The sequence below is a fragment of the Rhineura floridana genome, chromosome 2 (assembly GCF_030035675.1).
Source record: "Rhineura floridana isolate rRhiFlo1 chromosome 2, rRhiFlo1.hap2, whole genome shotgun sequence".
NCBI lineage: Eukaryota > Metazoa > Chordata > Lepidosauria > Squamata > Rhineuridae > Rhineura > Rhineura floridana.
This window is the reverse complement of record NC_084481.1, coordinates 21,991,393-22,017,573: the sequence shown is the minus strand read 5'-3', so window position 1 is coordinate 22,017,573 and position 26,181 is coordinate 21,991,393. Positions and strand designations below refer to the sequence as shown.

General features: G+C 42.7%; 1 protein-coding gene across 24 annotated transcripts in view; it reads left to right on the top strand.

The window, feature by feature from the left end:
• PLCL1 (phospholipase C like 1 (inactive)) overlaps positions 1 to 26,181 on the top strand; it is a 326,003-nt gene that overhangs the window by 131,221 nt on the left and 168,601 nt on the right. For 12 of the 24 annotated variants that reach the window (XM_061608100.1, XM_061608102.1, XM_061608099.1 and 9 more), the window contains one exon: positions 2,885 to 3,003. The exons of the other annotated variants lie outside the window; for them this stretch is intronic. The gene's annotated coding sequence lies outside the window, so the exon portion shown is untranslated. The remainder of the gene's footprint in view (positions 1 to 2,884; positions 3,004 to 26,181) is intronic. 24 annotated transcript variants of the gene reach the window in all.

Below are 26,181 nucleotides of genomic sequence, written 5' to 3'. Positions count from 1 at the left end.
CAGCGGTCAGGGATGATGAGAGCTCTATTCCAAATAATTTTGAGGGCACCACGATGGCTACCCCTGCTCTATTTTGCCATTTTGGTTTGGAGCACAAATGATATTTTGCCAGTTTGGTTATAATGACAAGCTGTGGTTTGCTGTGAAAGGGAGAGAACTGGAGTCTGTGAAGGGGGAGTACACAAACCTAAAGCCAACTTGTGTTACAGCAAACTGAGCCAGCATGTTTGAGTGATGGCCAAAGATTGCTGAAAATTTGGACAAATGTGATGGCACCCATGTTTATAGTAAAGAAATCAAGTCACATGGGGAACACAATTGTTCAGGCTATTCAAGTAAAGTTACATGCTAATCATTAGGATTTGGCTAAAGAAACTGGTTTACCACAATGCCAATGGAGGCTTCCCTTCTGGGGTTAATAATAGGTCAGGGGTGGGGGATGCTCCCTGCAGACCGTGGTGATCTTCCTGCTTCTGGCATTGGGGTGGGGTGTTGCTATTTACCCTACAATAACTAGAAATGCTAATTACATCCATCCAATTAGTGTCACATCTATTGTGGTTCTTTTATGTTCTCCTTTCTGATATTTGTTTTCTTGTTAATGCATTGACATCATGTGGTAGGTGCCTGTGCCCAAGCCTAAATTACTTGCATCGTGCTTGCAGGATAACTGAATAACTGCTGGTTTTTTCTTTTGTTTTATGAGCATACCAACAATAGAACGTGACAGCAGCCTTCTAGTTGATTCTGTTCTGGATCTAATTATGTTGAAATGCAGGCTCTGTCCCATGATGGTTGCTAACGCTCTGACCCTTAAGCAGTCGCTTGGGAGCAGCTAGAATTTCTTTCCAAGTGAATAGCTTCGGGTGTCTAGCTGATTCTTCTGCACAATTGCTCTAAATCAAGCTGGGGTTTGTCACATTCAGCACATATTGGATAATTGTACTTATGAACGAATGCATCTGAATTTGTCGTTAGGGTGCAATGTAATTCGCATGCAGGGTTCATCCAAGAAAAAAGTATTGTCTCTGGCTGCTAAATTTTGAAATCGAAGAGCCACATGCCACCACGGAATGTGTAAACTAATAACCTGGAGGCAGGTGAACAAGATTATCTTTACACATTGCCTTGTAGGAAGAAGCATACAGTTTTTTCTTTTTTAAAATGTAGGTTTTTTTAAAATATTTTCCCTCTGAGAATGATTGAACTTGCTTTCTTGCATGTAAACCATCACACAATCCAATGATGACTGAGTAGAGTACTTATCTATATGACAGGGCCATAACTCAGTAACAAAGAATTTGCTTTGCATGCAAAAAGTTCTTAGGTTCAGTGACTGATATCTCGGCTTAAGAAGGATCTTGGGTAACAGGCTCAGAAAATCCTTTCCTGAGACCCTGGCAACCCAGTGCCAGTCACAACCAATGGCACTGGGCCAGGTAGACTTAGGCTACAATTCTAAACACTTATTAGGAAGTAGGCCCTACTGAGCACAGGAAGCCTTAAAAGAAAGCATGCGTAGAATTGAGCTGCGGATTGCCTGGCTTAGTATAAGGCAGCTTCATGTAATCATGTGCTGTTTTGCAATCCATTGTTAGTGGATTAATTATGAACTGAAATTAGTTGAAATTGAGAAAAAAGTGGTTCTGGATTATTCAAGATACTGGACCACTTGTTTATCCTCTTGGAGTGAAGTTCATCTGCTAGTCACCTGCCCATTCTTTGGTATGCAGAAGTGGGTGAAGATCAGTATTCATTGATGGTGACCAATCTCCTCACAAGGTTACCCAAATGAAATCTGAGTTTCTGGGAACAAATACCAGAACTGAGCAAAGGAAAAAGAAAATGATTGACCTTTTGAGATCCTATGAGATACTCTTGAATCAGCATCAAATGACTTTGAAAATGAATTTAAAACTACTGGAAACCTAGATTAAGCAAGGTCTGGAGAAATTGTTGAATTTAAAGCTAACTCTGATGGTCAGGATAGGAACAATAAATATGAATATGGTATCAACAATTTAAAACGTTTGTTACAAACTATTCCACTTCCTGTATCAGCTAAAAATATCCAGGAGCAGGGAAATGTTATTGAAATGTAATGGGGTAGGGTGGGGATGTACCCAAATATTATGAAATTCATACTTGAGGTCTCAACTGGTGAGGGTTGGCTTCGTTTACAGGAAAACAGCTGTGAAGGGAAAGGCGGTATTGCAAAAAAAAACCTTTTCAAGATAAATAATCTGTGGGTGAAATCCAGTTGTTGCCATTACATTGACTGACAGGCTTTTGATCCAATGGAGGTTTCTGCTAATCAAAGGGAAGGTATTGGATTTTTCCTGATGTCCCCTCCCCCCTGCAGCTCCCAGCACTGCCCCACCTCACCCCAGAAATCAGCACCAGAGATTTGGGGGATCCTCCAGAACAGGATAGAAGGTGGCCGGGGGGGGGCTTGCAGGGGGGAGGGGATCTTGTGAAAATGGCCTCCCCTTCTATTTTGTAAGTGAATGGCTCTGTTGGATCAAAAGCCATTCCATAACAGCATGGGTACCAAGTGGATCCCATTCTCTATAAATAAATTAGGCAACCGGTCACACTGTTTTGAAGCGGATTTAAGTAGTTGATGTACTGCCTTCACTTATGGCTAAAGACAACTTTCCCTTGAGAAAGAGTGTTTCCTGAAACATGTTGGGAATAAAAAATAATGGGTGATATATCCAATGCGTAGACCCATTAAAATTAATGGCTCTAATGTGAGTATGACTAACATTGAGTATCACCCGCTGTATTTTTCTTTTTTACGTAGCAGCTGCTTTTCCTACACATGTTTTTGCTGTCCTCATGATTTTTTTTGTCCTTTCCAATCTTGATTTGGTTTACCTAGAATAACTAGAGGCTACTTGAGTGTGGGCTGAAAAGATGAAAAACCGTCTCTGAGTTTGGAGCTTGCTGGAAAAGGTTGCTAAGAGATTTCTGGCTGGAAAGAACAATCCACTTTGCAAGGTATTCTGTTCCTTTGCTGGATTGGGGGGGGGGAGAGATGAACTGTTACTGCTTTGAAATAGTATTGCCAGCACCAGTGTTTCCTTGATTCCTATCTGCTCTGTCTGTACATTTGTAAATAAACAGTTTATTATGTAAGGCACCATAGCACCCCTCTCCCCACTAGGAGCTGCCTGCTCCTCAGGAAAGTGGGAAGTACAAAACAATATTGATCACATTTTAATGGTGTTATCTCTGTGTGTTAGTGGGATAAAAGAAGTTAGATTGATAGAAGTAATGCCATTGGGGGGCTGTGCTCAGTAAAGACTAGATGGTTTCTCCTCTTCGCTGTGTGAGAATTAAAATTAAATTGAATTAAACATTGGCCAAAGTTCCACCGCAAAAGGAACTAATTCATGTTCAGTTCACCTGGAAATTATAGGAACTACTTTGAGGTGTCATTCAGAATTTTTTTAATTTGGTGGCTTAGTTAATCTGAAGTAGTTCATTCCAAGCACTATCAATATGTATATACGTGTTGTGATTTGGATTGCTTTCCTTATGGATGCCTCATTATACACACTGTCACTATGTCTGTCTTTAGGAAAAAAAGCATGGTCACCCTGTCCTTATGGGGCTCCCTGTGGTCTCCCATGAAAGGGACTGATCTGAACCACACCTGCTTAGCTTGCTTCAAGCATAGGTCCTCTCAGACCACTCGCTGATTCTACAGTTGTATTTATCTGTCAAAGCCCAATTAGCTGGACAGATAAATGTTTAGCGTGAATGCTTGGGGCTCTGCCAGATGACCTGTTTATTGAACTTTAATCCAGATTTATTTGTAAGGAGATTAGATGATGTTGGTTGTTTAATGAGCATTAATTCTGATTTGTTTGCTGGGAGGTTAGATGATGTTATGACAAAGCAAGTGTTGTCTTACACTTTCTGGTGAATTTTCCTGTCACTTTCCTTATCACAAAATTCCAATCTTTTGGGGAAGTGGGTTTCTTGGGCAAGACCTTCCAATCAGCTATAATTGTGCAACCTGAATTTCCTCGTGTGCAATTGAATCCCATCCGAAAGCAGTTTAGAAGCACCCTTGGTCTTTCAGGGAGTATACCTGCAGCTGCTTTCCCTTATAGCTATCTCTTCCTCCTCACTTGAGCATAGGGAAGATACATTGGGCGGGATCTGGAAAGGCAGGACAAGCATTGCATCTGCCTGCATGCTCTTGCTGTTGCTCCGTTTTGCAAGTTCTGGGCTGGGGAGTGTGTGTGTGTATTTTATATATTTATTAGGTTTGTAGCCCACAATAGCCTGGAGATTCAGAGCAAGTTTCAGCAGGTTTTTTTACACACACTCTGACACACACCCCAGAGGTAATCAAAGCAATTTTTATTCAAGCACAAAAAGCACCTAATAAACTTTAGGCTGCTCTCAAGTACTCTGGCTTACCTGTTCAGAACCAATAAAGCTGTAAGGTGAAGATGAAGGTCAGTCTGGTTCTGGCTGGGGAACTTCAAAGCTACAGGAAGACAGATCTGGCGGGGGGGGCCCAGCTTCAGGCTCTGCCTACAACATCAAAAAGTTAACTCGGGCACAGCGTATGTAGATATCCCATTCTTCAGTAGCATTGTTTAGAAATCCACGTGTACAATAAAAAGGGGCCACTTAAATGTCAAATATGGATTAAAATGCACATGTCCAATCTGGAAGCGGAAGTCTCAGTTTTTCATCCTTATTACGTTTTCCAGCTGGATGTTGCTTTTACCTGTGGAAAGAGTTAAATCATTATAGCAATTTTCTAAATGAAAAGACTCCCAAGTGCGAATGTTGTAGAAACAGGGAAGAGTTCATATTTTTCAATCGTATGTTTTTAGAATATTGCAGTGTAGCTCAGAATGTTAATTGGGAAGGATGGATTGTATCGGTTCTTTGTGCGCATGTATGCAACCCAAAGCTGAATCGAACATTGTGTTATTTATTTATTTATTTATAAAAGTATTTATAGACTGCCCTCTCATAAAATGTCAGGGTGGTTCCCAGCAATGTAAAAATATTTTAAAAAAATTAAAAGCAGCACAGAACAATCATTAAAATGACGGGCTACTGAAGAAAATTTTAAACAACTGCATAGACTTGTCAGCATAAAAAAGTCTTCAAGAGTCCAAAGCGAGGGTGCCTGTCAAAACTCTGCTGGAAGAGTGTTCTATAGCATGGGACTGGTGGCACTAAATGCCTGACTTCTGGTTGAGACCATTGTTCACAAAGGGACATACCTTATGACAAGTGATATTCTGCATGCCTGTGGTATCTACTAGTTCCCAGGAGGCAACAGTGTAAATAACAGATATGGGAACAGACTATTCTGCAGGTGCTTTGGGAGATAAACTTGAGAGAATTTGTTACACCAAGAGATATGGCACCGCCAGTATGATGCAAGGATTCTTCTTAAAAATAACAATAGCATATTGTTACAACTATGTTATTTTGTTGTATCAAGAAAGGAAGATAGTCGTCTCTCTATTCTGGGTTCTTGTATAGCTTCCTTGTTCATGATGAACAAAAGGAGTTTTCTTGATGGCTGTTGACTCATTAGATCAGGAGTAGTTAACATGGTGCCCTCCAAATGTTTTTGGACTCCCAACTCCCCTCAGCCTCAGTCAGGGTGAGTGATGGTCAGGGATCACCCTGACTGGGGCCAGTGGGAGTTGGGAGCCCAACAACATATGGAGGGCCCCAGGTTGGCAACTCCTGCATTAGATTATTATTTATTTTTAGCTAAGAGCCACTGCAAAAGAGACCTGAAGCTACATATGACTGTATTGTGGGGCTGAACGAACAGACTGTGTGGGAGAGAAATCTAAAAGCAAGACTGCTGCTGTTTTATTGGAACTGATGTTGCACTGGGGACTTGCTTACATGCCTACTTGCTGCTACCTGTTCAACCTGTAATTAAGCAGCTGATTACTCAAGGCATCATACCTCTCCAGTGCTCTCTAATCCAAAATGAAACTGACGTTCTAAAAGGCATCCCTGGAGTTTTCTACCTTTCAAAACTGTGGCAAATATGAAACCATATATTTTTGGGAAATAAAAGGCCACTGTTGTTGCATGCTGTTTGAAGTAAAGTGGTATGCACAAATATAAATATTCCTGAAAAGGAAGCAAGTATTGAGAAGCAAAAGATAGTCTATCATAGCCTCCTTCCCCTGATTATGAGAGGCAGAGGAACACAGCCGCTGTTTTTATTTTTCCGTTGCTGAGCTCAAGCTGTTTCCCGAGGCATATTAAAGGAAAGAATAATGAAGGGTAGCCACCAGTTGCACGCTTGGAAATTCCCCCCTCCCATGTGTTGCTTCCACACTGAAAGAAGCTGCCTTTATAATGCAGCTTTTATTGATCTTTTATTGATTCGCACATGCCTGGCTCATTCCTTAGCCTATTTTGTACTTTTGCTAAAGTAAGTGATGTAATGACAGCATCCTTGCAAGGCTCTGTTTGAGCCAAAGCTCACCCAGACATAGCCCCCGAGTGCTAGGGCTCAGGCCTTACACATCTAGGGTACTAGAGTATGTGCATAGTGACTTTTTCCATACCTCTGAGTAGGGTAGAATGATCTGTCCATTTTGGTTCTCTCTGTTTCTCATCTTTCTACACTTAAATTTGGTTCTCACATTTCTGCAGCAATTTGCATTTTTTTTAAAAAAAAATCCTCATGAAACGTCTTCAGCATTTTAGTGCAAATTTCTCCTTATGTATATATTGTATGCAGTTTTGACTAATGTGCATATTTTTGCAAGCAATGTGTCCTAGTATGATACATTTTTGTATGTTATTCTCACTCATATTTTCATTTTTATGCACACATTCCTCTAACATACACACTTTTGTAAACATTGTTTAGTGAGCAAACTGCATTGCAAAATTCAAATAAGTATGAGTTTTGAAGGATGGCTATGTTTTGGTTCTCATATTGTTTTGGAAAGTGCAAATTTGATAAATTTGGCTTGAAATGTGACCTGAATTGAATTTCTCCCACAACCCTTCCATCTGAGTAATAATAACACACACACCCCAAATCTGTTCTAGGGGATGGGGGAGGAGAGGGGAAAGTCCCATTCCACAAGCAGAAATTCTCATGCTGACAGAGCATGTTAGTGGGATAATGCCCAATGTGTTCAATTGTTATTGTGTGGGAGGGAAAACCAGAGCATTTACTAAGCTCCTCCAAAGGTGCCATTCTTGGTAAGTGTTACCAGAGAGATGCTTGGCTACTAGGGACATGCAGAGCAGAATAAATATCACAGAAAGGTTACCATTTGCCTGATTATGGAGTTACTTTCATCCCATTCCTTTCTAATAATTTTGGGCAAAGTTTCCAAGTCACATCTTCCTTGATGTTGCCAGTATGGCTGCATGAATTCTGAAAATGCATGCTTTTTAAAGTCCTTATTTAACTAAATGTAAATTGATAACATTTCTGAATAATTTAAAAACTGTGTTTTGAACCAAGCAAACAATTTTTCAGTCTCCTGCTGTTGAAGGGAAATGAGCTCATCAAGGGTTCTTTCATGCATAAAGATCTCAGTTTCTGTCCTTTTCCCCACTGGATTGGGCTCACAATGTTGGCCACAGCGATAACCAGAGGTGGCTCATCTGTTTAAATGTTGCATAATAATTAAGGCACTTGTGATTGTGCTTTGAGGATGGGATACCTAATGGGTAAGCTGCAATTCTGTGCACGCTCACCTGGAAGAAGGCTCCATCAAACACACAGTGGAACAGCGAATAGGATTTTACTTGTAGTGTGTTTTGTGTTCCTTTGTACGTATTGTGGCTATGGTGTCTCCGATTGTTCTATTGTGTTCACAACAAATTAGATATACAAGTAGCAAGAGAGTGGGTGTTTTTTTATCACCACTTCATAAGAACACAGGAAGCTTCCTTATACTAAGGAACAGGAACAAGGAAGGAAAAAAGCACCAGGTAATGGTTGAAAAGAGAAGAGACAGGCTCTGGTGCTTTGTAGATGATACACGTTTCAGATAATGCCTCACCTTCCTCAGGAGCTAAAAACAAACATTCAAACAGATGAGATTAGTGTCTTGGAGACAATATCATGGTCATTGCTATGAACATACTTTTATAACAATCTTCAGACCACATTTAATGTTAAAATGTCTTTAAAAACCTTTTTTACATAATTGCAAGTGGTTGCACCCATGATAACATAAAATATTACTATGCCCTGACCTTGAACTAGATGATTAATCTGGGAATTGCCATATTTTGTCACCACATAGCTATTAACACCCCCCCCCCAAAAAAACCCTCTTACCTCCAAACAGACATCGCCCTGTACTGACCTGTGGAGCAGCATATTTTCTTCGCTCTGCTAAATTGTCAGTATTGTCTGCACTAACAGTGGCTCTCTAGGGGTTCAGGCAGTCTCTCCCAGCCCTACCTGGAGAAGATGGGGATTGAACCAGGGACCTTTTGCAGGCAAAGCAGATGCTCTTCCACTGAGCTATGGCCCAATGCCTGCTTCAGAATGTGCTTATGAATCGGGTGGGTTTAGCATTGTGTTGGTGATTGTGAATTGGGATGGAGGTGGTTTGTTCCCTGTTACTCATATTCATTTTGGAATAAAAGGGTGGGTTACCAGGCAGTGTGTTGAAGGCATGTAACAACAACAACAAAGTGGGAAGTGCTTAAAGTAGCTCAAAGCTGCCTAGAAATTGTTCAGATTTTCATTTGGCCCAGTCGCTTTAGCTTAGCTCAGCTAACCTTGCAGAGTTGTTGAGATGATGAAATGGAATAGCCCTGTATATACACCTCTCAGAGGTCCTTGAAGGAATAGCAAGATCCAAATGTTGTTGTAGAAGCAGCAGCAGCAGCAGCAGCAGTAGTAATAACAATGTTAATAACAAGAACATAGTTTTGTGGGGGAAAGAGCAGATGAAAAGTTTTTACTGATCAAAGTTAAGAAAGCTCTCTCTCTCTCCTCTGCGTGCCTACTCAGAACTAGGCCCCATGGTGTTCAATGGAGCTGATTCCTAGGTTGATGAGTACAGGACTGCAACCTGCTTTTTAAAATCCTCTGCTTAACACTGTGTGGCCCTTTCCATAATACTTAAAAATAATTTATGACACAGTCCAACCCAAGCAGAGTACTTGCAAGTACCAGTTAGTACAATGGGAGAAACAGGCCACATATTTTATAGTGCTGTTAGTTTTAACTGGAACTGCTTAACTTTGGCTGGATCACACCCCTCATTTCTGATGTTTGTTCCAAAAGGACACATGCTAGAGTACAGTTGGAAAATGGTAATGGATTCAGTAGAGATTATAATAAACTGGCATGTTTGTTCTTGTGGTGGTTTATGGAGAAATTGACTAGTTCTTGTACCCTGAACCAGTGGCGTCACTAGGGTTGGTGTCACCCAGTGCGGTAACTCATGGTGTCACCCCCACATCTGTCCATCTCGTGGGCCTCTGGCCGCCTTGCTTTCCTGGGAGGGCAAGAGGGAAGCTGTCCTCTCCCACCCGGTGGGAGGGCTTGGGGTGGCCCCCGAACCAGGCTCCTTCCTTGAAGACCTTGGTCCGGGGGGAGGGGGCTGCACCCTCTCAATCCAGGCCTTCCCTGTGAATTTTGTGTGTGGGGGGGCTTTTGTCCCTACAGTGTTGCTGCCTGTGCCTAGGGCAGTGAAATGGAAGGCGGATCATTTTGGCTTGGCATGAGATTACATTTGGCAACATTGACCACCATCTGACTCCATATAAGATAGCTTCATGTGTTCATTCTGATTCTTTTGGTGCTACCATTATAGACATCTATAAACTAAAAAAAAAAGGTAAAGGTGTCCCCGCACTTGTAGTGCGAGTTGTTTCCGACTCTTAGGGTGACGACTTGAGACGTTTACTAGGCAGACCGTATATATGGGGTGGGATTGCCAGTTCTGTCCCCGGCCTTTCTTTACCCCCCAGCATATGCCGGGTACTCATTTTACCGACCACGGATGGATGGAAGGCTGAGTGGACCTCGACCCCTTTTACCGGAGATTCGACTTCCTCCTTCCATTGGAATTGAACTCCTGCACCATGGAGGGCCATATCTATAAACTAGCAATCTATAAATGATAAACTAGCAATCCTTACTTGCCATAAGTAATCAGGTATGGAAGGCAGAGCTCTAGATTGTGCATATTAGCAAGTAAGCATACTCAAAAACATATGAAAAGCCCAGCTGGATCAGACAAAAGGCACATCTAAGCCAGCATCCTGTTCTCACAGTGGGCACCTATGGGAAGCCTACAAGCAGGACCTGAGTGCAACAACAGCCTCCCCATTTGTGATTTTCAGCAACTGGTATACCAAGACTCTGACAGGGGAGTGTAAAACATAACCATCATCGCTAGTAGCCACAGATAGCCCCATTCTCCATCTTTTTAATCCTCTTTTTAAAGCCGTCCAGTCTTAACACTGCAATCCTATACACCCTGATCTGGAAGTACATGTCATTTAACACAATGGAGCTCATTTCTATGTAGACATGTATGGAATTACACTGTGACTCTCCCACTGAATGCAAGGGAACAAAGGCTGTAATCCTAACTCCACTTATCCACTTCCTGCTGAGTAGACATGGTTGGGATTGCATTGTAAATGTGCTTAATACTGTCTTGAATGTGCCTTATCTATTTTCTTTCTTACATTTATCTCTCAACTTTCTTCCAAGGAGCTCAAGGTGATGTACATGGTTCTCCCCTTCCCATTTTATTCTTGCAACAACCCTGTGAGGTAGATCAGGTTGAGAGACAGTGACTGGGCCAAGGTCACTCAGTAACTTTCATGGCTGAGTGGAGATTCAAACCCAGGTCTCCCAGATCATAGTCCAACAACCCAAACATTACACTGCACTGGATCTCACTAGCCTTATGCCTAGATGTATACACAATTGTGTAACATATTGAGGAACGTTAGTATTCTTCTTCAAAAAACACAAAACCACACCCTATGTGAGATTGGAAACTTGAGTTTTAGATTAACAGTCATTTATTATGTTTGCTGACCCTTAAACTGTGGTTCATCTCAACCACAGTTAGAGAGAACAAACCAGCCTCATAAATTATGGTTTGAAGCTAGATTGTTGTTACTAACCATACTTAAGATTAACCACAGTAGTCCAAGTTCAGATAGCACAGCAAACTATAGCTAATAGAAAATGGAAGTGCCTTCTTGCAGCCATGTCTATCAATTGTCTAAATTGTTTGAGCAGAATCCAGTTTCCAATTAGCACAATGTAGAACACTATAGAATACGGATATAAGCTGCACTTGCTGTCACTGCCCACACATCATATCCTATGTCGGTCCTCCTCCCCACCCATGTTGGGGGGAAGATCTGAAGATGGCAGCCTGATCTACACTTGGATGCTCCTTGCATAATTCAGAACTCTGCATGTTCAGGAGGGTGAGGTGGAGAGTGCTATGGTCAAGTGATTGGTAGGCATCAGAAGGACAGAGCCAGCAAATGTGGTCCTGCTTTTCCTCTTGTGTAATGGGAATTGTGTGAGCTACAGCCACCTGATTAGGGCTTCTTGTAGTGAAAATGGGAAGGGAAGAAAAACATTGCCTTAGGGCTACAGTCCAGTCAAGGGACTAAGCCTACCTTTAGGCCACTAAACTTTTCATCAGGCTGAATATTAAACAAAAGCCAAGGAATGATGAGATGCAAGAGAGAAAGCTGGCTTGAAGCTGCTACGTCTGCATTAAGGCTGCAATCGCATATACTTACCTAGGAGTAAATCCCAGTGAACTTAGTAGACATGCATAGAACTGCACTGTTGTAAAATGAGGGGCCAGATAAGACAGCAGACCTAACAGTGCAATCTTATCCACGTTTACTCCAGAATCTTACTGGGTTCAATGGGGCTTCCTCCCAAGTAAGTACATAAAGGATTACAGCCTGTATTGGTAGATACACTGAGATCTTAGGTTTCATTTAGGGCTACTGGGACAAAGGAACAAGTGATAACTGATTCCCCCATGTATGAAACTATGAAATCCAGCAATTACTTATATACAACTCTAAGCATAAAAGTCTCTTGTGAGAAAGAGAACACAAATCAAGAGAAACACAGCAGTTTTGATATCAGCAAGACTTGGCATTAATTTACTGACATTAATCAGCAAATAAAAAAAGTGATTCTGTATACCAGGACAAAGCGTAGTCATGAAGCATGCTGTGAATCCAAAGTGAGGTTCTCTTTCCTCATCTATAGAACCAAAAATTGTGGGGGTGGGGAAGCATAATTCTAAGACTTGCCTTGCTGGATCATGGGAGGGTCCACCTGACCTAACAATGTTTCTAGTCTCCTCTGAAGGTTACAAGCAGGTCATGAAGGCTACAGCCCTCTCTTGTTTGTCCTACCAACCACCTGGTATTCAGACGTATACTATCTCTGAACATGGGGGATCCATTTAGCTATGATACCTAATAGCCATTGAGAAGTCTTATCTCCCAATAATTTCTCTAATCCTTAAGAGCCATCTAAGTTAGTGCTGTCTTCTCGGGCTTCCTACAAGGGGCATCTGGTTGGCCACTGTGACAACAGGATGCTGCACTAGGTGGGCCCCCTTTGGCCGGAACCAGCTACAGGGCTCTTCTGATGTTCATAAAACCATTTTACAAAAAGAAGGAAAACATATTAAAGAACACAATTACAGACATCCCAAAACACAGCTAAAAACATTCTTTCATCAGCGATCTTTAGGAACTGTCCTCTTCAGCCATCAATACACGCTCAGAGGCAGGCTCTTATTCTAAATGCGTGCCTCCCATCCCCGCCTCTGCTTGGCCCACCACTGGAAGTTCCCAGCCGAAGCAGTTTTTGGCCCTGAAAGGCAAGGGCAGCGGCGGGCTCGCCTGCCCCGACTGCCTGCAAGAGGCAGGGATAAAGCTGCCCCCTCGCCCCTGTTGCAATTCACACACCTCTCAGCCTCAACGGGGGGAGGGGGGCTTCCAGGCATGCCCTGGTGGTGCCCCTGCAAAACTGGGCGGGGGAGCGTTTAGGACAGGCTCACCCTCCAAAGCAAGCACGGCGGCGGCGGAGGCAAACCAGGGTGAGGGGTCAGCTGCGGGGTCCCCACCAGGTGCCTCGTCTCCGGGATTCCCTCCTGGAAGAGCCCAGGTGACGGCATCCCCCCTCTGCTGCTTGCTTGCCTGGCCAGACGCCCCATTGGCTGCAGTGACGGTGAGCATAGGTGCCTCCCCTCGATGGCCTGTGCCGCTTGGGGCTTACCCTCGAGTAAGGGCACCGCGGTGGTGGGGGGCTTGCTCAGCAGTGCCCCCTACCCCCCGCTGAGCTTGGCTTACTCCCAGGTAACTGTGTTGGGGTGCCGCGGAGTGCTCTTACCTGCCCCGAGCACCCCACAAACCGTCAGAGCCCAGCCAGGATCGGGTCTGGTTCTGTCCTATGGCTGAAGGTCAAAGCCCCCCCCTGGGGCCCTGGGTAAATCACGGCTCTCTCTCCCTGCTTCCCCCCCGAATACGAACCCTGCAATCTGGGGACAGAGCAGGGAGAGGGCGCCCTCCCCCAGGATGGACATCTGGCTCAGGCCTCCTCCCTTGGAAAGGGCAGGAAGGGTTAAGCCTGCCTGGTAACGGCTGCAATGCCACTTGAGGCCCCGCCCCGCGGGAGATCCAGCCGGCGCAGTGGCGCCCTTCCCTGTTCTTCCCCTATGCCTCACGTGTTAGTGCGGGCAGGGCAGCTCTCCGCCTGCCCCACTTCCTGGTGCCTTGCCTAGGGGTGGCTCTGGGTGTCACCCCCCTCATGGTGTCACCCGGGTGCAGCCTACACCATCCGCACCCCCTTAGTGACGCCGCTGCTCTGAACAATGCAGTAAAACTCTTTTTATGCATAAGTGGAGGATTACCATGAAGAATTTAGGTGAAGAAAAATAAAGTGGACAGCTTGAAATCTATCTCTTTATAGCAATTTAGGTCTATTCCAGAAATAAGGTTTTATTGCAATAGTATTTTAGATTTTCTGAATTCCCATAAATTTCAGGCAAAGTGTCAGGTTTTATATTGGGTATAAATAATTGTATACAAAGGTTCCAGCCATATGGTTTTGTGTTTCAGTATAAAACCATCGTTGTCGTCATCATTATCATCACCATCTAGTTTAGTTTAGTTTAGTGTTTTTTTTTAAAAAAAGTAATGACCCTAAAGAGATTGCAGATTTCCCATTTGGTCAGACATACATTTCACATATGAATTTAGTCTGTGCATTATCTTTTATCTATATGTATTCATAAATGTCACCAGTTCAAACAGCGTGTCAAAAATGCCCACTGCTCATTGGCCTGAAAAACAATGATAAGAGAGTGTGGGATTTTCAGGGCATCTTTAGGGCCATGCGTTGGAGTCATGCCACAATTTGCAAAGAGGAGACCTCAAGGCCAAAGGAAGGTTTCCCCCCTTCTACATTGCTCAATTGATTTCAGTTAGATGGGCTACTTCCTTCCCTGAAACCCTCCTGTGGTTGCTTGGATCAGTCAAGAATGTTGTGATAAAGAAGCTTCCTTTGGGCTTACCTGAGTGGTAGGAGTGAGTGTGTGTGAAAGGGCAGAAAGGAAAATATTATTAGTCGCAGGGGAACTATATATATATATATATATATATATATATATATATATATATATATATATTTCTCATAGTTTATTTAAATTGCAGGGCCAAAGGCCAACACAAAATTAATTAATATATCATGTACAACAAACTTACCATGTTAAAATTTATAATTGAGTTTAAAATAAATTCTATAAAGGAAAATTTAAAACATCATAAGGCAATGAGAATCTATGCTGATTGTACAGCGTCTAAAATTTAAAACTGAGACAGACTTGAACGGCAGCTGTTATTAAGATTCAGAATAAAATTAGCTCGTAGTTTCAAAGCTGCTAACACAAACAGGGATACCTTATGTGTCACGTCCAAATTTGAATCAGACATTAAGGAAATTACTTTCCCCACTTCTGTAAGAGGTTCAGATTCATCTAAAAGCTTCTTGAGGAACTTAGTTCTGGGGTCCTGATAAATTGTGCAATGAAGCAGTATATGAGGAATGTCTTCCTCCTTATTATATCCACAGGGACATCGTCTTTGATCTTTTGGAATTCCGAGGATTCGTCCCTCTCTGTCTGCATTAGGGAGGGAGAAGAAGCGTAGTGCAGTGAACGCGTGCCTGAGGCTTTTGGGAAAAGGATACGTGAGGTATGGGGAGAGATAATGACCGGTCTTAAACTTCCCATACCATGGGGCCACTCTAGAGTTAGTTAGTGTTAAGTTATCCAAATACTCAGAGTGGCAGAAAACAATCTCACGTAATTTTTGATTAGGTGGTAATGATATAAAAACCTGAGGAGTTATATGATAACTAGATAATAGTTCTTCTAATTTAGGACCCCAAAGATTAGAGGAGAAGGGGTGGTTTAGGCACAAATTCAATAGTTCCTTGCCCGGCGACCTTCCAGCTAGTTTTGAGAACTTCAAAAGGGCAAGATGAATATGCGCTCCCAGGGGAGGAAGGCCAGTCTCAGCACGTAAGATGGCTGCTGATGTTCCTGGAGGGAGGGATAGTAAACACCTGAGGAAATTTGTTTGAATAGTCTCTAAGGACAAAACAGTTTCTTTGTCCCAACCCCAAATTGATGCGCCGTATAAGACCTGAGGAATTACTTTAGATTGGAAGATTTTTAGAGCCGGAGAAATTAAGTTACCTCCTACAGAGCGATAGAACTTTAGAATTGCTCCTGCAGTTTTTATGGCTGTTAATTTTATGTGTTGCTGGTGTCTTTTCCAAGAAAGAGTGTCCGCAAAGTATATTCCCAGATATTTATATAACCGACATTGCTCCAACTGATGGTCTGCCATTGACCAACGATGTCCTTCAAATCTCTTACCAAAAACTAAAACTTTCATTTTTTGGTAATTGATTTCTAGCTTTTCCTTTGTACAGAGTGCCTGTACGTTTCTCATTAATTTTCTTAACTGTAACTTCCAGGAGGCACGTACCCATAGAAACGTAATGTTTATGAGAAATACAGTAGTATTTAACTGCAGACGTATATGTGGCCATTGCAGGGCCATGAGGCTTTCACTTGGAGAAGCCACCTCTAAGAGAGAAGGATTGGGGAGCAAAGCCCCGAGAAAACAAAAAAGTAGTTACTCTAAAGAAGGAATCAGTAGAGAGAAGAACACGTTGCCTTTCTGTCTCTTGTCCCCCTACTTGTTATATGCATTGATGCTTTACTCCCAACAGAGACAAAAGTGGGCGGAGCAACAGATATGATGCTTACAGTATGCTACATTCCAGTCATGCATTCCAGTCATGCAAAAATGAGTGTTTTTATCTCTCTCTGTCATCACAACATCCTCCTATGCCCCCTCTCCTAGCCTATGGCTTTGCAGATCTTGTTAAGTAGACAAGGAACTGAGAATGCCTTGCATATAAACTAGATCCTGTTACAAAAGGCTGTACTGTGTACTAGAAGTGGAATGTTGGGAATCCTTTTTGCCTAGACCAGGGATGGGGAACCTGTGGTCCTCCAGATATTGTTGGACTCTAGTTCCTGTCAGCCCCGGCCACCATGGACAATGATCAGGGGAGGATGGGAGTTGTCCAATAACATCTGAAAAGCCACATTTTCCCCATTCCTTGCCTAGTCACTCTCAAAGAGAAAAAAATCAGTAGAGTTCTCAGAATGTCTTTTGACTGTTACATCCATGTGCCAAATTTAAAGAGCAAGCACACATTCCCCGTGGTGCCTCCACTGCTCTGAAGAATTCTCCGCATAGAGAGATTCTGCTCAAGTCTGAACATTAAAGCTTTGCAAGCCCTGGATTGGAAGGGAAAGCGTCAGCCTTTGGTCTTTTCTGACTCTGTTGCTCTGGGCCAGGTCTGATGTCTCTCAAATGAAGAAAAAGGTCCACTCTGCCAACCCACAAAAAGCAAATGCCCCAATTACTATAACCATAGGCGTTTGAGCGGTCATCCTCTTAATGTCATAACAGCTACTTAAGGATGACTGGGTGATCATGATTGAATGTGATTGGCTGAAAAAGCAAAAAACAGAGCATTTTTGTCCTGTTTTAATATTACTTTTACAAGAAGGTGCATTTGATTGTACTCAACTGGGGGCCAGAATGAGTACAGACTAAGATAAAAACACAGTATCTTTTGAGAGGAACAGATTTACATTAATGATGTTAGTAGGTGTTGCTTGATCGCCATTTTGTAAATGGCAGAGTTGCAAATATATCTAAACTGGTAGGTGGGAGACGGAAGACTTGGGGAAATGAACAGTCCTTGCTTTCTGCTTATGTAAAATAACTGGTAGTTTACTTTTCTTTTTCTTAAATTGTAAGATGAGGATGTGTGTGTGTGTGTGTGTGTGTGTGTGAGAGAGAGAGAGAGAGAGAGAGAATACACCATTTCATTGCTGCTGTGGTTGCTTACCAGTTATTTAGCATGTTCCCAGGGCATCTTTCCTTCCTTTCCCATCCAGAAGTACCTGCTTCTAGAAGGGGCTTTATCAGTAGAGATGGTAGGTATGCAGAGGTTCACGTGCTCCCTCTAGTAAGGAATATCTTGCCTTTGCCTGTCTCCAGTTGCCCCAGTCAGGATCTACTGCTTGTCCCTCATCCTTTAATTAATTAATTAATTAATTAATTAATTAATTATACAGTGCCTTCACTGACCACGGCATGTCGCAGGCCAAGAAAAAAAAGGCCCCTGCCCCCAAAGAGCTTATAAGCCAAGTTACACAATTAGAAAACAACAGAGGGAGGGCAGGAAAAGATGAAGACGAATACTGACAAACTGGAACGTGTCCAAAGGAGCGAGACAAAGATGGTGGGGGGCCTGGAGGTGAAGTCCTATGAGGAAAGAGACAAGTTAGGAATATTTAGAGGTGATTAAGAGTCGGTATGATAGCCCTCTTCAAGTACTTGAAGGCTGGCACAAATTACTGTTGCCTTAGAGCAGGGGTGGGGAACCTCAGGCCTAAGGGCCAAATGTGGCCCTCCAGGTCTCTGTAGATGACCTTTGGAATGGTCCCACGCCACACCCCTCACTGGCCGTCCTTGACACTCGTAGTTGTTTTGTCTGGCTGGAATGTGTCCTTGAACTCTGGCAATGCTGCTTCTTGTCTGAATGGCAGAGAAAGTGGTGTGTGAATGTGTGTCGAAGCTAGACGACTGTACAAAAGTAAAATTTACACCCGTTCTTGCCTCTGGCCTCACCCGCCAATGGTATGTGGCCCTTGGAAGTTTGCCCAGAAGAGAATGTGGCCCACAGGCTGAAAGAGCTTCCTCACTCCTGCCTTAGAGGATAGGACCCAGATCAACAGGTTTACGTCAGAAGAAAGTAGATTTCAGTTAAACATCAAGAACAACTTCCTGATGACACGAGCTGTTAAGACAGTGGAACAGACTGCCTTGGTAGTGGACAAGTCTTCTTTGCTAGAGGTTTTTAAGCAGAGGTTGGATGGCCACCTTTTGGAGATGCTTTAGTAGTGGATTTCCTGTACTGGCAGGAAGTTGGACTAGATGGCCTTTAAAGTGGTTTCTAGCCCTTACATATTGGAAAGGCATTGCCTCTATGGAGTTTTTTGGCACCTGTGGAAAACCTTCCTTTTTCAATAAGCCTTTTAAGTGGAGATGGTTATCCTAGTCATTATCTATTTTGGATTTGAAATAATTTTTATTGCTGTTCACTTATATTTCTTATATTTATCACATATTTATCACTTATATTTCTATCACACAAGAGATTTTTTCATGGGAAGTAGTTCATAAATTAAATGAATATTAATCCAAAGATTCTAAGAGGGTAGTGAGGCAAATGCAGTTACAGTGATCTGGCACTGAGAATTATGGGGATAAACCCAAATACTTTTACAAAAAGGTCCTGTATGAACTGGGACGCACCCTCTCTGGAAGCTATAGTGTGGGAAGAGGTGACCTGTTTTGATTTCTCCCTATCTTACATAAGTCCTAATACTGTCTCTGAGTAAGCTGTGCATTTACTACTAGTAGTAGGTGTCTACTACAGACCCCCTGGCCAAGAAGAGGTGGTAGACGAGGCCTTTCTCAAACAAATCTCTGAAATCTCAAGGAGGCAAGAAGTAGTAGTGATGGGGGACTTCAACTACCCGGATATCTGCTGGGAAACAAACTCTGCGAAGCACAAAGCCTCCAACAAATTCCTGATGGGCCTTGCTGATAATTTTCTCTTTCAAAAAGTAGAAGAAGGAACAAGGGGATCGGCAATCCTGGACCTGATCTTAACTAACAGGGACGAATTGGTCACGGGAATTAAAGCGGTCGGTACCTTGGGGGAAAGTGACCACGTAATGCTGGAATTCGTGATTCTGGGGAAAGCCAAAGAAGAATATAGTCAAATATGGACCTTGGATTTCAGGAAAGCCGATTTTAGCAAGCTCAGGGAAATGATGGGTAGGATCCCGTGGCTAGATAGACTAAAGAAAAAAGGAGCCCAAGAAGCGTGGGAGTTCATGAAGAACGTATTACAAAAAGTGCAATCACAAACAATTCCAAAGCGGAAGAAAAACGGAAGACATCGGAAAAAGCCAATGTGGCTACATGGAAGACTGGTGGAGGAGGTAAAAATAAAAAAGAGCATGTATAAAGAATGGAAGGAAGGACGCATCAACAAGGAAGAGTACCGACGAGCGGCTCAGGCTTGCAGGAATAGCGTAAGGAAAGCTAAAACCCAGAATGAGCTGAGAGTCTGGCGAGGGAAGCGAGGAACAACAAAAAGGGGTTTTTCAGATATGTTCGAAGCAAGAGAAAGACCAAGGAAACGGTGGAACTGCTGCTCAGTGAGGTTGGCAAAATGTTGACAGATAACAAGGAAAAGGCAGAACTGCTCAACGCCTATTTTGCCTCCGTTTTCTCCCAAAAAGGGAACAGTGTGCAACCTTGCATCGGTAGCAATCTCAGTAAGGGGTTGGGATTGCAGTTCAAGATTGATAAGGAGATAATCAAGAAATACCTAGTTAACCTAAATGAGTTCAAATCTCCAGGGCCTGATGAACTGCATCCCAGAGTATTGAAGGAACTTGCTGATGTACTCTTGGAACCTCTTGCCATCATCTTTGAGAAATCCTGGAGAATGGGAGAGGTGCCGGAGGATTGGAGATGGGCAAACGTCGTACCGCTCTTTAAAAAGGGTAAAAAAGAAGATCCAGGGAATTACAGGCCGGTCAGTCTGACTTCAATACCAGGAAAGATATTAGAACAGATAATAAAAGAGTCCATTGGCAACTATCTAGATGACAATGCTGTGATTAGTAGGAGCCAGCATGGGTTTGTCAAGAAAAAATCCTGTCAAATTAATCTCATCTCTTTTTTTGATCGGGTCACTAGCTTAGTAGATGGTGGAAATGCTGTAGATGTCATCTATCTAGATTTCAGCAAAGCGTTTGACAAAGTCCCCCACGACCTTTTGATTAGCAAACTGGTCAAATGCGGACTAGATGGAAACACTGTCAGATGGATTCACAACTGGTTGGAAAACCGTACTCAAAGAGTGGTCGTCGGTGGCTCTGCTTCGGACTGGAAGGAGGTTTCGAGTGGAGTGCCACGGGGTTCTGTCCTGGGGCTGATACTCTTCAACATTTTTATCAATGACTTAGATGATGGGGTGGAGGGAAGCTTTATGAAGTTTGCGGATGATACGAAACTGGGAGGGATAGCTAACACAATGGAAGACAGGAATAAAATCCAAAGGGACCTGGATAGACTAGAAAATTGGGCTGAAATTAATAAAATGAAATTCAATAAAGACAAATGCAAGATTCTGCATTTAGGCCACAAAAACAAAATGCACGGGTACAGGATGGGAAATACCCGGCTTAGCAGTAGTGCGTGTGAGAAGGACCTTGGAATAGTAGTGGATCGCAAGTTGAACACGACCCAGCAGTGTGATGCTGCGGCAAAAAAGGCGAACGCGGTTTTGGGCTGCATAAACAGAGCTATAGTTTCCAGGTCGAGGGAAGTAATAGTCCCACTATATTCTGCATTAGTCAGGCCTCATCTGGAATACTGCGTTCAGTTCTGGGTGCCTCATTTTAAGAAAGATATAGACAAGTTAGAGCGGGTTCAGAAGAGGGCGATGAGGATGATAGCCGGTATGGAGAACAAGTCTTATGAGGAAAGGTTGAAGGAACTTGGCATGTTCAGTCTGGTGAAGGCTGAGGGGTGACATGATTGCACTCTTTAAGTACCTGAAGGGCTGTCACACAGAGGAGGGTACAGATTTGTTCTCTGCTGCCCCAGAGGGTAGGACTAGGTCTAATGGTTTTAAGTTGCAGGAGCGTAGATTCAGATTGGACATTAGAAGGAACTTCTTGACAGTAAGGGCAGTTCGGCAATGGAACCGACTGCCTAGGGAGGTGGTGGGATCCCCTTCGCTGAATGGCTTCAAGCAGAGGCTGGACAGCTATCTGCGGGAGATGCTCTAGCTGTGGATTTCCTGCTGTGAGCAGGGGGTTGGACTCGATGGCCTACAAGGCCCCTTCCAACTCTATGATTCTATGATTAATCTACTTCCTTCTAGCACAATACACTTTCTGCGTGGTGACCCTCCCAATGTCCTATTAATCTCAGAAATTAAAGCCAAAGGATTTTCAGAACTGATAGAAGACTGCAGCATTTTAAAATTGTCCACTGTTTGTGTTACTTCCTATTATTTCTCTATCTAAGATCAAAATCTTAATGAAGGCTAATTAAGTATGTTTTATTATTTCTAAACAAAAGCTATGTTGCTGAGACTATGAGATATGGCACCCCCCCCAGCAATTTATTATTTTAGAGATAATGCTTCAGAAATGTTGCCAAGTATAGCACCTAATAACTTAACCGAGATGCTTTATAGCTGGCTATTATGTGTGCCAATTGGTTTGTGGGACATGAATATGAGTGACCTGCAGGTCAGCACTGTCTCATGCAGAAGAAATTGTGCATGATGAGATTCTTGGGAAAAATACTAATTAAAACATCACTTTAGCAATCAGGTCATTTAGAACATTAGTTTTTCTTCTTTTGCATTGTATGAACAGTTCTGAATTATATTAATGTTCAGATTATTTTAACAGGACATCAAGAGACTCCAGTGAGGACTGCTTCATTATGCTAGATTTTGCAGCTAATGAGCTGTAAAAATGAGTATATGAAAAGAATAGAAACTGGGAACAAAGAGCCATGCTTCCAAATAACCCATTTTAGAGCATTATAAATCCACTGAGATGTCCATTTGGAGGGCCCTTTCATTCTTTCCCATAGAAACTCTTCTGGCTCTAACAGTATATATTTATTATACCACTCCAAGATCAATCACTCTGAGGAGCATAATCAGTTTCTGATTATGGTGGTGGGCTTCTGATATGCTTGCCTACAAGATACCCCCTTTATATGTACCTTAATACTGTGGCTGCTGTCGCCTCTGCTCTAGCCCTCATGGAAGTCTAGGTGATTTATCTTGCCGGACTACATAACATGTAAGTGATGCAGCTCCCAAGGGCTGGTTTGGTACCAACTTATGCCTCCCTGCAGACATGCTGGCTTTTGTCTCTTACTGAATAGGCCAAGAAGAAAAATCTTGCCAGGATCAGTGGTCGACTCTTCAACCCTTACCTCTAGTCCAGGGATTCTACGTAATCCAATCTGGCCAGGTGACAGATGTCCTGTTGGAATTTGTTACCTCTGTTGGCACTACCTTTCCCTTGGTCAGAGCTGGCAAAGGCCCCATCTGCACTATACATTTAAATGAGTATTATATCCCTTTAAACAGTCATGACTTCTCTCTCAAGAATACTGGGAACTGTAGTTTGTTCTGGGTGCTGAGAGTTGTTGGGAGGCCCCTATTCCCTTCGCAGAGCTACAAGTTCCCAGAGTGGTTTAACAATCAATCCCTCTTCCCATGTACGATGTGAATGTGACCTTGATTGTATGTGTAAAATCTGTTTTATCAGAAAGATGTTCTTTTTGAGGAAAAACTATGTTAACTCCTGTGATTTTAAAATGATAAGGTGAAGATAGTGGTGACAATATTTCTGGGTTTGCAAGGATATCTGATTATGCGTCTAGCAAGTAATCTGAGCAGTGCTGCACTGAATCGCTCCACAATATAGTCTTTGTAGTAAGAGACGGCAACTTTTGCAAATTTGTGGAAATGGGCATAATCAGATGTAATCATTCTTAGAGTAAATCCTATGAAATCAATGGGAATTAAGCACAGTGGGGAGGACAGCCTGGCTGGGAGTCCAGAGTCTGTGAGTTCAAATCACCGCTCATGTCTCCTGGGTCACCCCCACAGTGAGTGGCTCAGGGGTTACATGCCCTGCCACCTGTGCAGCCGTGGGCAAGCTGCATAGTCCCAAGGAGCCCAGTGGCCCCCCAGCTGGCAGTGATGGACAAGGAAGGGGCTGGCTTGTGCAGCTGTGGCAAGCTGAGCAGGCCCAAGCCAGCTGGAGAAGACTAGCCTCGGAGGGAGGCAATGGTAAACCCCCTCTGAATACTGCTTACCATGAAAACCCTATTCATAGGGTCGCCATAAATTGGGATCGACTTGAAGGCAGTCCATTTCCATTTTCCTTGACTCAATGGAATTTTAGTCATGATTACACATAGGATCTGTATTTCGGTGCCAGTTCGATTTTCACTCCGTCCAACTTCCTTCCAGTACTGCTTTGTCAGGGATCAATGTTTGCTATTTGCTATAAATTCATTTTCCCTACAAAAATATTGATATTAATATCAACATTTTAAAAAATATAAATTTCTATAGATTTTTCAAAATATCAATATTATATATGAAATATAAATATTAATATTGATATATTGAGGGAAATATCAAATTAATATGAATATTATGAGGAAATACTGATATTAATAGTGATATTTTTGAGTTTTTTTTTTTTTAAAATCACTTCAGCTATGGAAAACAGAAAAAAACACAATCTGTGAGGACAAAAAAAGTGAATAGGAAAGCCAGGGTCAAAGTTGAATTTTGATAAATTTGAGCACATCCCTAGTCATGATTAACTAAAGTCCCATTGATTCTAGTCTAAGTATGAGAGCCAGTGTGGCAAAGTGGTTAGTGTGTTGTACTACAACCTGGGAGACCAGGGTTCTAATCCCCACACAGCCATGAAGCTCACTGGGTGACCTCGGGCCAGTCACTGCCTCTCAGTCTCAGAGGAAGGCAATGGTAAACCACCTCTGAATACCTCTTACCATGAAAACCCTATTCATAGGGTCGCCATAAGTCAAGATCGACGTGAAGGCAGTCCATTTCCAGTTTCAGTCTAAGTATTGCTAAATCTGGATGCAACCAATAACTGTAACAGTAAGAAAAGTTGGTTGCATGTATGTATTTGGTTCCCCTGAAACCTGCCTGTGGTGATGCTTTTTGGTTCACTTGAACGAAAATTAAATTTGTTAAAAATGGAAAGAAAACATTAAATCAGTTATATTCCCTCCTTTTTTGGTCTTTCTTTTGATCTAAAATAGATTTCTGAAAACAAAGGTTAGGAAGGATGACAGGTTTAGGACCACTAACAACAAAATGCACCTACAAATGAAATTTAAAGGAAGAAAGCGATAATGCTCAGCAAATAAACTCCTGGTTCTTTTCTATTTGCCCCACTCTTTTTGCAGAGTTGGGTTACTTTACAAATGCACTGCATCACAATAGCATGTGCAGTGAAACTTCTAAAATACAGGATGAAAAAGAGGGAGAAACATCTTGGCTGGACAGCATGTAGATGATATTGCCCTGAGCTGCGTTTCATGGAATGAAACAGATTCGACATAAGCCTCATGGAAGGGCCAGAAGGGCTATTTCATTCGTGGGTTCTTTTGACAGGAGAATGTATTGTTTTCAATAACCTTGGGAATTACTCCTCAATGTATTTGGTGGTGTACATCACTGGGGCTTAATTAGAAACTATGAGTAGCTGTTGTTTAGAAGGATAGTTGAAAGGCCAGACTGTTAATCCTCAGACAGATCCCTATTATACAGCCACAAGAGTAGCCAGCATGGATTTTTCACATTCCGCAATGTTAAATTGAAAATACCCCCATGCCATTCTGATGCTTCCCATAAGCTCATTTCAAAACAAAACCTTACAAAACTTGTAGTCCTGAACTCAGAAAAGCTTGCTTAACAACCTTCTCAATTTTCATGGTGATACACAAAACAGTCAGAGAGAATAGGGAGTTCAAAGTCTAAAAAGAGAAAAAAACCTCAGAGCCCTTTTGGTCTTTTTTCTCTCACAGTTCTCATAATCTGTTGAAATTCATTAAAACTCAGCCATGTTCACAGAGTACCTGTAATCCTATTACTGACCTTGCCCCATACTCTGACCTTCATTGTCTGTAGTTTAAAAGTTAAAAAAATGTCTGGCTGATTTTTAATTAATTTAAGAAATTTTGGCTTGAACCCAATGATAGTGTTGGGCATGCTCAGTAAGAAGCAACTGTCAGTGTTCTAAAAGCCAGACTCACATCTGCTGGGCTTGGCTAATCAGGGAGCCACACCCACACCAGAATTTGATTTCACTTGAGACAGTAATGGCTTCCCTCAAAGAATCCTGGGAAGTATAGTTTGTGAAGGGTGCTGAGACTCCTATTCCACTGACAGAGCTTCAGTGGCCAGAGTGGTTTAACAGTCAGCCACTCTGATTGAAGCTCTGTGAGGGGAACAGGGCGTCTCCTAGCAACTGTCAGAACCCTTCACTAACTACACTTCCCAGGATTCTTTGAGAGAAGACATGACTGTCCAAAGTGAACTAAAGGCCTGGTGTGGATGTGGCCAGGGACAGCTTTGGTTTAAATTTGGGTGGGAGGCTACATGTGCCTGCTGTAGAATAAAAAGGTGGGGGAAACGCTGAAAAGCAATGATACTGTTCACAATGTTTTCCTTTTGGAAAGGAAAGGGGCTTCTCCTCTGCTCAGTGCCTACCCACCCAATCTCCTCCCCTCATACTCGCCCTCCTCCTCCCTTCCCTGCCCCTCCCCCGGGTCAGTGTTGGATTATGATCTGGGAGACCAGAGTTTGAATCCCCAAACAGCCATGAAGCTCACTGGGTGGCCTTGGACCAG